General features: G+C 46.0%; 1 protein-coding gene across 1 annotated transcript in view; it reads left to right on the plus strand.

Annotated features, from left to right (window-relative positions):
• Positions 1 to 1,647: 1,647 nt before the first annotated feature.
• Positions 1,648 to 12,589, plus strand: part of TMEM200A (transmembrane protein 200A) — a 56,929-nt gene continuing 45,987 nt past the window's right edge. The window contains exon 1 of the mRNA XM_036414975.2: positions 1,648 to 1,957. The gene's annotated coding sequence lies outside the window, so the exon portion shown is untranslated. The remainder of the gene's footprint in view (positions 1,958 to 12,589) is intronic.

Here is a 12,589-nt window from a genome sequence, read left to right on the forward strand (position 1 = left end):
AAGTGCCAATTTCCCCAAATTTTTTCGGCAAGGTAGGAAGATTTTTCCACAAGCAATCCATTTCTACAGTCTCTTATCTGATTTCCAATATTTTTATTTTATTTTTTAATGTGGAAAGTTTTGCATGGAATTCTGCTCCACTTCTCAATCTCACTCCCATCCTCCCTCCCTCCCTTCCTCCTTCCCTCATTCTCTCATACATTTCCCATCGCCAGAAACAAACTCCTCTTAAAAATATTTTTCACACCTCTAGATTTATTTCTATTGTTTAAATTTTAATTTCCAATAATAAAATAACTATATAGAAAAAAAGAGCTTAACAGATCACACATTGAAATACACAAGCACACTGCACCAGAATGTTATACTTGCCTTCTGGCCCCATCACCTAAACTATACATGGAGGAGACACACAAGGGCGGGCACGCCGCACCCCCAAGCGCTGGGAGCTGGGAGCTGGGAGCTGATGTGCTCTGACATGCTCTGTGGCGGGGCTGGAAGAACCCTTATTCCAGTTTTCACATGAAACTTTATTTGCTGAATTGCCCTGAATATACACAACCATCACTTTTGTCTCTGTCCAGTTGAAGGTAACCATCCTAATGGTTTACTCTGTTAACAGGGCACAGTCTCCATTTATGGATGTTTGGGGGGAAGGAGGAGTAACTTGTATCCCTCGTTGGCTTTGGTGTTTGGAGTTGAACCTCACCACTGTCCATCCTCTTCGTCCCAGCCGCCCATTCTGAGCCCGTTCGGGGTCAGACCACAGTTTATCACCGCGCGCTTCCAGGAGGGAGGGAGGTCAGGGGTCGCTGGGGGCCCTTGGGCTCCGCGCGCGCAGCGCCCGCGCAGCCCGCCAGGGGGCCCCCGCCCCGCCCGCGGCGTCTGATAAGGAGACGAGGGGCGCGGGGCGGAGGCGCCGGCTCCGGGAATACGGGAATCCGCCGGGGCTCCGGGGCTCTGCTACTGCTCCGGGGAGGCGCACGGGCCGGACCCACGGCTCTCGGGGGCCCGGGGTTCCACGGCAGAAAGGGCGCGCTCCGCGGTGGGTGTGTCCGTCTCCACGCTCTCCCCTCCCAGCCCCGAGAAGAGCTCCCGCAAGCGGGTATTTTGGTTTTTGTCTGCGGCGATCCCGGCGCTGGCAGTGCAACTTTGCGGCTGGGGCGCGGGGTCTGGGTTTGGTTGGGGGTCCTGGAACCCGAGGCGCAGACCTCGTCCGCATCCACCCGGAGGGGGCGGGCCGCGAGGGGAGGAGGCAGGGCGGGGGAGCTCCCCGGGGTCGCGGGTGGCGGCGAGATAGCTCCCACCCGGGCGGCGTCCCGTGGCCGCGCTCCTGGAAGCCCACCCCGCGCCCGCGCCCTGCGCCCCCTTCCCCCCCGCCTCTTAGGCGCGCAGGGCGGAAGGTTTCGCTGGATCCATCAGGAACCAAGCAGAAAACTTTTCCCTTCCCCACCCCCGGCTCCCTTTTGTCTTTCTTGGCGGCGGCTGGGAGCTGAGAGCCCTGATCCCCCGCCCCGCGCGCCGCGCCCGGTGACCACCGAGGGCAGGAGCGCCCGGACTCCGTGCGCCCTATGGCGGCGGCCGGGGTCCCCGCAGCTATTGGGGGGCACGGGCAGGAGCGGGCCCTCCCTCCCGGGACCGCCGCCGCCCCGCGGGTGCGGGCCTAGGGCCGTCCCCGCCCCTCTCCGCGGTCCTGCTCCCCTCGCCGCCGCCCCCTCCCGCGCCTGACTCATCCGGCCGCGGCGCCCGCCGCCCGCGCCCCGCGCCCCGCGCCCCGCCGGGATGGGGAAGAAGCCCGAGGCTGCCGGCGGCTGCGGAGCTTCCTGCTGATGACCCCGACCCTGCCGCCGCCTCCTCCTTCGCTCGTCTCGAGAGGCGCCCGACGTCCCGACCGCTCCCGGAGGGAGTGAGAGCCCCGGGAGGCGGCTGGACCGCCGAGTCCCCGCGCTCAGGACAGGTGAGCGGAGGGAAGGGTGCTGTGGGCGCGGGGAGGTGGGTGGGCAGGCAATCGCTGCAGCCGAAACGGGGGGGGAACGTCTTCATCGCTGCCCCCTTCGCCTGCTTCAGCCTCCAGAGTTAGGGTAAAAACATTGTCTTCTAAAGTTTGGGAAATAAACTGGGGAGTCCCATCCGTTCGGGACGCCCCAGTCCCTGGAGCTCAAGACCAGCCGTGCGGGGCTGCCCGCCTCCGGGAGCGCGGAGCCCCGGTGCGCGGCTGGGCTTCTGCAAGCTACACCCTCCTTTGTTCCCGCTCCAGAGTCAGCATCCTCCGTGAAGGTGTGCTCAGCGTTCACTGATAGCAGTCCTCCGCAGGAGCACAATGTTTTTCAGGGCTTCCTGAAGCAGTTATCTGTATGGGGTAGGATCTCCACGGGCAAAATGGAGAGGCAAGCAATTAGTGCCAAATTCAGCACTCCTCTTCTTCCTACAGCCTGTCCTTAAGAGAAAGGGTTGAGGGTTTGCAGGATTTGCTTCATGAATCTTTAAAAAAAAAAAAAAAAAAAAAAACTATAATGAATTGTCCAAGCCAGTATTTCATACTGTGCAGTTGTAAGCTCTGTCTGTGTTATTTTCTGCTCTTAGATTTAGATTGAGGAGTGTGTGTGTTATTATTACGAATATCACGTAATAAAAACAATTCATTGTTCAGTGCAAGGCTCTGGTAATGCCAGAAAGCCGCGTGCTTCACATCAGTGTAATTTACTAATTGTAGTCAACCCAGGTGCACCTTAATCGGGGGTACTTAAGAACTCAGTAAAGTACCTTGACCTCTTTACTTGTGGCGGTGGTATTTTTCTGAAGTCGTTGTGGACAGCTGAATATATTGAAAACATTTCATTTGCTTTGGTGGTTTGTCATGTCTTGTATTATGGTAACACTTACTATATAAAATGACAGGTTATTATATTATTTGGCTACTGATACTAGACTATATTACCATTTTGTGAAAAGTAGGCTAAATTTTGAAACTTCTTAAACCTTACTTTATTTTCTGCTGCTGTCTACCCATACAAAAGCATCTGCTCCTAGTTTCATGCTTTTCAAACAGCTTAAGTAAAGCGTAAGCGTCCTTCTGAACAGAAGTTATTTCCATTAAGTGGAAACTATAGTTAAATGCTTTAGCAATTTAATGTTATGGGAATTTTTTTTTTTTTTACTATTTAAAATATATTCTGAGGTGCTAGGAATGATTTTCTCCAAGGAAGTCCTATTAGAGAGCCCATAACTATGAGATGAGGTGGGCTATAATTTGTAACCTAGCTATGTATAACTCTGTATGCTAGGCTGGGGAAGTCTTCCATGGACGAGAGTTATTTCGTGGGAAGTCTGTGTGTGCAATTTCCAGGCAGCTGGCACAGGAAGGTTTTACCTGTTGCTTCTGTGTCAGATCCAGGTAAGTCCATGTAGTATCCCAAAGACATCTGTAATCGGAAGGGTTCTGCAGGTGAAATTGTTGTAAAGAAGGCTGCTGTGCTTGTTATTTTAACTCAGAGAAATTTTTAGTGAAGCTTTTAAATGCTCCAAGAGTTAGCTTGTGGTAGTTGGACTTGCGTCGTTTGAGAATTTTGACAACAGCTCATTGGGCAGAAGAAACTAGTGATTTACAGGGGGAGTGGATCTGAATTGTTTGTTTATATTCTTCCATTCTCACGTTGACACTCAGCTTAAAGGGAAATGTATTCATCTTTAGCTCAGGAAAATAGAGAAGAACAAAGGTAAAAGCAGATGTCACTTTTTATAGTTAAGAAAAATGAGTAGAAGATAAAATAGTAAGCCTTCTTGACAATGCATATTACGTACCAAATAGAATGTACAGTTGAAAAGCAGTTTAAATATAAATTTCATTTCATGTTGCTGTCCTTAAACAAGTCTGCATGAGGAGTCTGCATCAAGCAGAACACATTTGGAATAAGAACTTGTGTAGAGATGAACAAAGGAGTTCCCACGTGAGAGGGACCCTGTATTTTATTCAGGAATGTATGAACTGCAGTTTTACCAAGTGTACCCGTTTCCGGACTTAAGATCTGTTTTGTCTGCTGAGGTATGATATGTGCCCAAATCCCCAGGGAACACAGGTGAACCCCTGCTGTGTCATGCTAGCTGCTGGACACTAAGGTAGCTCCTGTTATGGGAAGTGACAGGCTGATGGAGAAGGGACTGGAAAATGTGCTATGGATCCCTGAGGATTTGGGGTGGTCCTTGAGATTCAGGGGTTGCCAAAGTGCCTTAAGGGGAATTGGAAAGACCAAGTCATCCTGATAAAAAAAGAAAACTGGTTATGTGGCCCTGAATACATTCCTTGGCCTATTTTCAACAGATCAAAGCCTTTGGATTGTGATCTTTCTGTCCTTTTTAAAAAAAATGCTGCATGATGAGGCCTAGAGGAATTAAGGAGAGGGAGAAATCAGAATGTGGTGGGGTGGTGTAGATGGTGTCAGTGGAGTTTGGGTGGTAGAACGACAAGGAAAGGGTACTACGATGATAATAGGAGGTAAGGAGATCTGACCTGGGCATCTGGCCCATCATGGATGGTCTGTGTTCACAATACATAATAAAATGAGTACCGATGATCACTTAGGACTTGATGGTTTTCAGTGGATTTTCAGAAATAATGGCCATTGGCTTTCACAACAACCGAGAAGTAATTAGAGCGGAAAGGTGAGGAAACCAGGACTAACACTGCAAAGTGCCCTTGCACCCGCCCATAAGCTCCACTGCCATTCTGCAGGATTTGTAGCGATAAGAGAAGCTAGACAGGATAGCTTTGGAAACCCTGTGGAAATGGGAGAGAGAGAGAAAGTTGGTGTCAGATTTTTGTGATGTTCAAATTTCCAAGTAAAAATTTAGTTTACATTCTGGAAGAGAAGAGTCTCCAATCATGAGATCAAGACTTCCTGAGAAGTCTTGAGTTCTGATGGTTGATGTTTAGTCTGATGACTCCTGCCTGTGCTTCCTCTCCCCTCACTTCCTTCTCCTGCAGTAATTCTGGGGATTTGATTATTACAGAGTCATTGATAAGACTCTTCGGAGAGCTTCCCGTGCAGTTGGTGAAAGTGAATACTCCCGTGAAGGTGTGGGTTCTTGGATCATTGTGCTGGGAATTCATGGGATATGTTCCAGCAGCGGGTTGTGCTTTTGAAACTGTCAACGAAACATGAAATCACACAGAAATCACAGGAATTACACAGGAATGTGAGCAAGGTGAGAAGATGTGGATCTCTGCATTCCTTCTTGGAGTGTCCTTTTCATCAGCTCAAAGCATTAAGTGTACCAAGGGTGACAAGTCTCTCCCCCTCTTTCTTCACCCCATGTTCCTGTGTAAGGGAGTTGGTCAGAATTCATCTGGTTATACATGAGAGGAACCTACATTTACCCAGGTTAAGCAAAGAGGAAGATGTATTGATATTTGCTCATGTGACTGGAAAGTCCAGAGGTGGTCCTCGCTTCAGTCATAACTGTATGACAGAGACACTACATCTTTGTCAGGCTTCTTTCTTTCTCCCCCTGCTTCTCAGCTCCTCTTCTCTCTCAGAGAACTTCATTCTGAGGCCCTCTTCCACATGCTGAGAAAGATGACAGTCCATAGTAACACACCTGCCTCTCTAGGCCTTTGATCCATAAGAAATAGAGGTCTTGTCTCTCCTGGGTCCCATTTCCAGGAATCTGGAAGGGCTTGGATTGGACTTGCTTTGGTGGTCATTGAACCAGTCTGTGTACAGCAGAGAGGAGTACCTTGACCACGTAGACTGGTTCATATGCCCAACACTATGTGCATGAGATGGGGTGGAGTGGAGGAAGCTGGAGGAGCACCATGATGTACAGATGAGGTTCTCACAAGCTAATGATGCTCTCTGCTATTAAGGAGAATTGCTCCCTCTCTTTGGGGGATAGTCCCCTGCACCCTGATGTCAAGTTTGCACAGGGAGACATCTCAGATGTCATGCAAATTCCAGAATTGGACTTCGCTACAAGGACTGTGGTTCGCAGGATATTATTGTACACAGAGCCGACCACTTACCTTATCTCTGTACTTTTATCAAATACCCCGTGCCTTATTTCCAGCCGAAGGATTTTATTTTCAGAAGTCCAGGTCATCTAGGGATCACGGGATTGGAGACCCCTGCTTTGGGCATTTTCAGTGAAAGTTTGAACAGGGAAGTGAAGTGATAAACACAGAACTATTATTTATACAAATTCATTGGGTTTGTGGGAGATGGCTGGGCAGAGGGGATGCAGTGGGCTCAGGTTAGTGTTATCACTTAGGAGGCATAAGGTGAGAGGTCCCAAATGAGAATATTGGCATATGTGGGCAAGATAAGGACAATCTGGTGAGGTTGCATGTCAGGATGAGGGAGCATCTGTGTTGACCAAGCATTTGTGTGATGAAACAGATCAGGAAAGATGAGACCAAGTAAACAGTCTGGGCCAGTATGTGAAATGGCAACTGGATTGTATAGAAAGGAAACCAGCGGCCACCAGGAGTGCTAGGGACAAAGCCTTTATATGTATAGCATTGATATTTATTGAATACCTACCTAATATGCCAGGTCCTTACTATTTTAAGTTCACTGTATTAAATCTGATAATAGTCCTCTAAGGGAAGAAAACTGAAAGTTAAGGAGGTAAATAATTTGGCTCAAGGTTATGTGGTCCTTACGTTGTAGAAATGGGATTCACACTGCGGCAGTCCGAAACAAAAGCCCCTGCTTTAAGACACTGTGCCACACGACCTCTCAAGCCCAAGGTCAGAATCCAGGATAGCAGGCCACAGGGAGGGACAGGTGCAGTGTTGTGCCTTCTAACAGGCAAGCAGAGTACCAGAAGTTCAGGTCAGACAGAGAGGAGATTCTTGGTTTGGGATTTGGGATGTAGCAAAGAAAGTGGATAGAAGTGGTATCAGGAACAGGTGGGGAATTGAATAGAACAACTAGAGTTTGATTGCTGACCTGAGAACAGGAACTCTACCATCTACTCGAGCTTCAAACATTCTTCCTGGTGTAAGTCACTGAAAATATAGAATGGTGACTGATTCCCGAGTGGAAGACTGGGTTCTATTAAGGAAAAATAGATGACATTTGTAGAATGTTTGCCATGCGTCTTACATACATAATCTCACCAAATCTTCAGTAGAAGGCTGGGAGGGTAAATATTAGGGTTTTTTTTAAAGCCAGGAAATGGAGGCTTAGATAGGTCAAGTTCCTTGCCTGAACTCCTGGAACTTGACCGGAAGATGAAGGAGTGGTCATAGAAACCCAGATCCATCTAAGTCTGGACCTTATCCTGGGTCTTCAGGGAGTCATCCTGGTCCTGGCAGGGCAAGGTCAGTTTCAAATCTGGGCCGTAGAAATGGTGAAGTCAGCAGGGGCATATGTTTTGTGAAGGGGGACCGTGAGTTAACTTCTGGACATGTGCATATGAGCAAATACCAGGTCATCTGAAGACAGTTGTCCGGCGGGATTATATCCGGCTTTGGCACAAAACCTAGTAATCTAGTAGGTTTTTCCCTTCAGTACAGGATCTCTGTCATTATGCAGGATATGTACGTCAGCAAGTCAGATGTTTGGAAGGCTTAATTTTAGTCACTGTTTTCAGTTGAAGAGCAGGGACCTCTGCCAGCTACCATGGCCTGGATTTACCTTTAGACATACAGGTACTTTGCCCTAAATATGATAAATAAGAAACAGATATATATTGAGAGAATAAGCAAAAGCACTAACACATACAGAATGTAGTAGGTATAGGGAACACATTCCAGCTGAAAAATCTGTACTTGAAGCTGCTCTCAATAAAACTATTTACTACTGGAACAGCGTTCCCCAACAAACACAAGGTCACATTTGTGTCTGCTCAGATGTTATGACCAGATGTAGGTCTTCATTATGTGGCCTGCATTTCTGTCTAAGAAGAAGGGGAATGCGAAGATATGTGAGAAAACGTAGTTGAGACATATTTGTGAGAACTCATAGCCCATGTGGGGAGGTTAACAGCCATGCATAAAACTTTTAAAACAACACAGTGGAATAATATGATCTTTAGAGTTGGGAGGATCTTTTAGAGAGTAGTCAAGATGATAGCGCTACGTAGTACTATGGAACCCAAACTTAATAGTAGCAGCTGAATGTAAGTGTGATGGAGACTAAAAGAAACAGAGCCACCTGAAACCTGGGAGCTGGCAATGGGGCTTCCAGTGGAGGTGAGGTCTGCTGAATAAAATGGAAAGAGAGACAGAGGAAGGTATTCCAGGTAGGGCTAGGAACTTGTCAATGCCCGCCAGCCAGAATCCACCATGAAATTCAATGTAGTCAAATAGGGTTTGCTATTCAGTGAGGCCATTGAGAATGCACATCATAGGGAGAGAGGGGTGTCTCAGTAAGAGGGTGTTAGGAGTTAGTTAATGTTGGATTTGGGTTTTGTTAAATGCTTTGGGAGATAGTTAATGAAGCAGGGCTTTGTTCCAGGTTGGATCAGGGACAATCCTATGAGTTTGTATCTTAAGTCTCATTTAGGAGGAGGCAAGACTAGAGAAGCTAACACTATAATTTGCAAAGAAGCTGCAAGCTCCCATTAGCTAGGTTAGGGGGTATTGGTCATTACGGGGTTGGACTGTGTTCGTGCTTTTGTTTGTGTTCCCATATGAGTACATAGTGGTCTTGTTTCTGTCCTGATTCCTCATGGTCACGAGGTGTCCTTGTCCGGTGTTGATGTTTTGTGACATCATCTCCATCTAACAGGAGAACACCAAGGCATAGCTCTAATGGCCAGGCCAGCTCCTGGGTATATGCTTTTTCATAAACTGCAAGTGATATCCAAAGTACATCTTATTCCAGGCGCCAAGCAAGATCCCCATTATCATAGGATCCTGTGAGTGAGTGTTTCTCTTGTGGGTTAGTGAGATGATTTTTTTTCTCTGCTCTAATAAGTTATTTAACAACCTTCATTCAATGGCTGCTGTTTACCGGGTGCTGTGTTAGATTCTGAGGATGTTAGATGATAAGAATCTCAAGAATCTCAATCTAATGGAAGAGACAGCTATAAACCAATGACCACAACACACTGAAACAAAGCTGGCAGAGCTATTAGAATAGGGAAAGAAGGTTTGAGTCTCTTGGGATAAGTCAGGCTGAGAAGGGGCAGGCTCTTTTGCAAATAGTGAGTTTATCACAGAGGTGCTGATAGGTTGGCAGCTGCTAAGGAATATTCTCCTTTTTGAGAATCAGCATCTTTGGGCTGGAATACAGGGTGAATTCAAGGAATCTCAGAATTGATTTTGGCATAAGAGAGGCACAAATTTTCACTCACTTGGTGAACCACATATCAGATCAGCTTAGTGAACATACAAGTATTTGCAATATAGTAGAATTAGTGTCTCTGAAGAGACACTATTATTTCCTATATCGACAGTAATGCATGCTCTCAATAAAAACTTTGGAAAATATATTAAGCATAAAAAAAACTCAGGAAGAATCTTTGCCTATAATCCCATGACCCAAAGGCACCATAACATTTTGACATTTTCTTTCCCCTTATTTTTAATGAATTTTCCATAGTTAATAACATAGTACAACCTGCTCTGTTTGCTTAACCTTGTGTCCTAAATATTTCCAACTTCTCGGCCAGATTTACTGACATCTGTATAAAAACTGATTGTATGGACACACCATAATTTATTAGGCATTCCTTTAAAATTAGACCTTCAGGCTGTTTCCAAATATCTGGTATTATAAATGGCACTTTGATGAAATCTTCGTACAAATTTCAAATTACTTCTTTAAGCAAGTTCCAGGGAAGGGGTAATTCCTGGGTCAAAGGTAATGCATGTCTTAAGATAATTGATGCTTAACGCAAAACTGGTTTTCATAATAGATGAACTTGTGATTGACAGTGCACAGAAATACCCCCTCACTGTGCCTGCACTATGGGGTTATTTATTTATTTTTTAAATAAAAATGCTACCATTTTAAAACAAGTAAAATTTTATGATCACTTCTAATTTTGTCTCTTTGTTACCAAAAACTCTCTTTTAGAATGTGGACTGGTTAAACACTGTGGTGAACCACTCAATTTTTAAAAATTGAGTGACAGAGAGATTAGAATGTGTTTTAGAGCCAATAATATGTACAACCTGTGAGGCCATCCTGTAGACCACATGTGTCAAACACAAGGCCCTCGGGCCAAATCCGTCCCGCCAGGCCTTGCAATGTGGCCCGCACCGCGCTGTCATCACTGCACTCCACTGCGTTTCCATCACAATGACAGTTTATGACTGTTCAGTAAACCATTCGGCCCGCGATTTAGGCTGGATTTTAGATTTTGGCCCCTTCTCTGATTGAGTTCGACACCCCTACTGTAGACCGTAGTGCGGAGAACCTTGTATGGAACTTCAGATTTGAACTAATGTTGTTAAACAGGAAAAGATGATACAAGACAAGAGCCCTACTTTGTGGAGTTAACCCTCTGCCAGCCTTGCCTTTGTAGCTCTGTGATCAGGTCCTTGTGGTCATAGCACGTTGTAATTGCTGTGCTCATGGTCTTACCCTATCTGACAGGCTGAGACCTGTCTGTTTTATTCCCAGTTGTATTCCCAGCACGTCACCCAGGGCCGGGTTGTGTGGTAGATAGAATGTGAGGTAAGATTTGCTCCAATATAGGAAGTAAAAACCCTTGAGATTTCTCACCCAAGGATCTCTCATTTCTGTTAGTCACTGATTCCCTCAAAACACACCAGGGATCTTCTACTTTGAACATTCTGATTATACCCCATTTCCCAAAGAGAAGCTGCCTCATGGCAGTATCTAGTTTCTGTAGTGGTGAACTTAGACTCGTTCCACAAGAAGGAGGAACTTGGATCGCATTTAAACTTGGAAGGTTTTTTTGGGTGTCTAAAAACATTGCTTGAGACTATAGGGGAACTATTAACCTTACTGTGTAGTCCATTTGAGGTGGACTTGGAGTGCCAATTTTAATTTCTTCACAATTGCTATTTTTCTACAAAAATTATTCACAACTAAAGTTGTTTACTTGAATAGCAAAGAGTCAGTGTGGCCCTAACCGGTTTTGCTCAGTGGTTAGAGTGTCAGCCTGCGGACTGAAGGGTTCCAGGTTCAATTCTGGTCACAGGCATGTATCTTGGTTGCATGTAGGAGTGTGCAGGAGGCAGCTGATCGATGTTTCTCTCTCATCGATATTTCTAACTATCCCTTTCCCTTCCTCTCTGTAAAAAAAATCAATAAAAAATATATTTTTTAAAAAGAGCCAGTGATTAAACCAAAGCAGGAGTTTAGAGAGAGCCTTAGGGCCACAGGGCACTTTGGACTTCATTCTGAATAACATGGGAAGCATCAACTGGATCCAAATCTACAGTGAACGCTTTGCTGGGCCCCATCCTCCAGGTCATTACGATTCTCAGAAGGAACTATGCAGTGATCAGAGGCCCATATGTCTGCATTCATCACCTGTCGGTCCTGCATGATGGGTCAGAACTCTAATTCAAGGGTCTTGAAAGCCATGAGATCAAATAAAGGTGGCATTGGTAAATACTTTGAAGCAAGCATAGCCCAGAGAATTCCAAAGCCAATGGGAGTCATTTTACTTCGAATGAGAACAAAATTTTGTTGCAGTTCTGAAAACTGTGTGCATTCACAGATCCAGAGTATGAGCGCTAAAAGGAGACTTTTTCATACAACAGTGAGAATTATGAGGTCCAGTGAGGCACTTCACTTTTTCTAAATCTGAATACTAGATGCAGATACAGGATTAAACTCAGACTTTTCACCTCCTGACCTTGGCCCTTGAATGATGGATGTGACACACATCTGTTAGGGAAAAGAAAAGCTGTGAAATTTGGACTGAAATTAGTCACCTAATAAGAACCAGGTCTACCAGGGTCAACGACTTGGAGCATTTCCAGAAAACCTCCTTCAGTATCAGCATTCTTTTGGTCAGCAGGTATTCATGGGGCACCTACTATGCTGACTGTGGGTGATGCTAGGGAAAAGCTGTGAATGGGGTGGAGAGGGAGTTAATACTTTGTTAGTGGGGAGAAAAGCAATCACACCATAAGTAACAAGTGTAATTAGTGCCACAAAGACATGCAGGTTGCTAAGAGAGGGTTGTGAGTCAGAGGGTTAGTGAATGCTTCCCCAGGAAATACCTTCTATGATGAGACTAGAATCCATAGACGTTTGTCTGGAGAAAATGCATGCCAGAGAAAAATCCATGTGGAAAGGTTGAGGAAGGAAGGAGTTTCTGTTTGTTTGTTTTAGGAACAGAGAGAAAGTCCTGTTATTGGATCATAGTGAGCCAGGGGGAGAAGATAGAAGGGAAGGTTATAAGCTGGGCAGGGGCCCACCGGGAGCCATGAGGGAAATGGTAAGGGTTTGATACTCAATCCAAAGAGCAGGCTTTGAAAAACCAGGAATGACATGAATTGATCTACATTCACACACCACTCTGGCAGTTTGGTGGTGAAGGGGTTGAAGAAGGCAAGAATGCTTGAAGGAAAACAGGGCTGTAGCTTGGGTGGCAACAATGATGATGGCGACAAGGGACAGAGTCAAGAGGTTTCTAAGGCAGCACCAGCAAACATTGG

Source organism: Pipistrellus kuhlii, unplaced genomic scaffold, assembly GCF_014108245.1.
Source record: "Pipistrellus kuhlii isolate mPipKuh1 unplaced genomic scaffold, mPipKuh1.p scaffold_m20_p_5, whole genome shotgun sequence".
NCBI classification, from domain to species: domain Eukaryota; kingdom Metazoa; phylum Chordata; class Mammalia; order Chiroptera; family Vespertilionidae; genus Pipistrellus; species Pipistrellus kuhlii.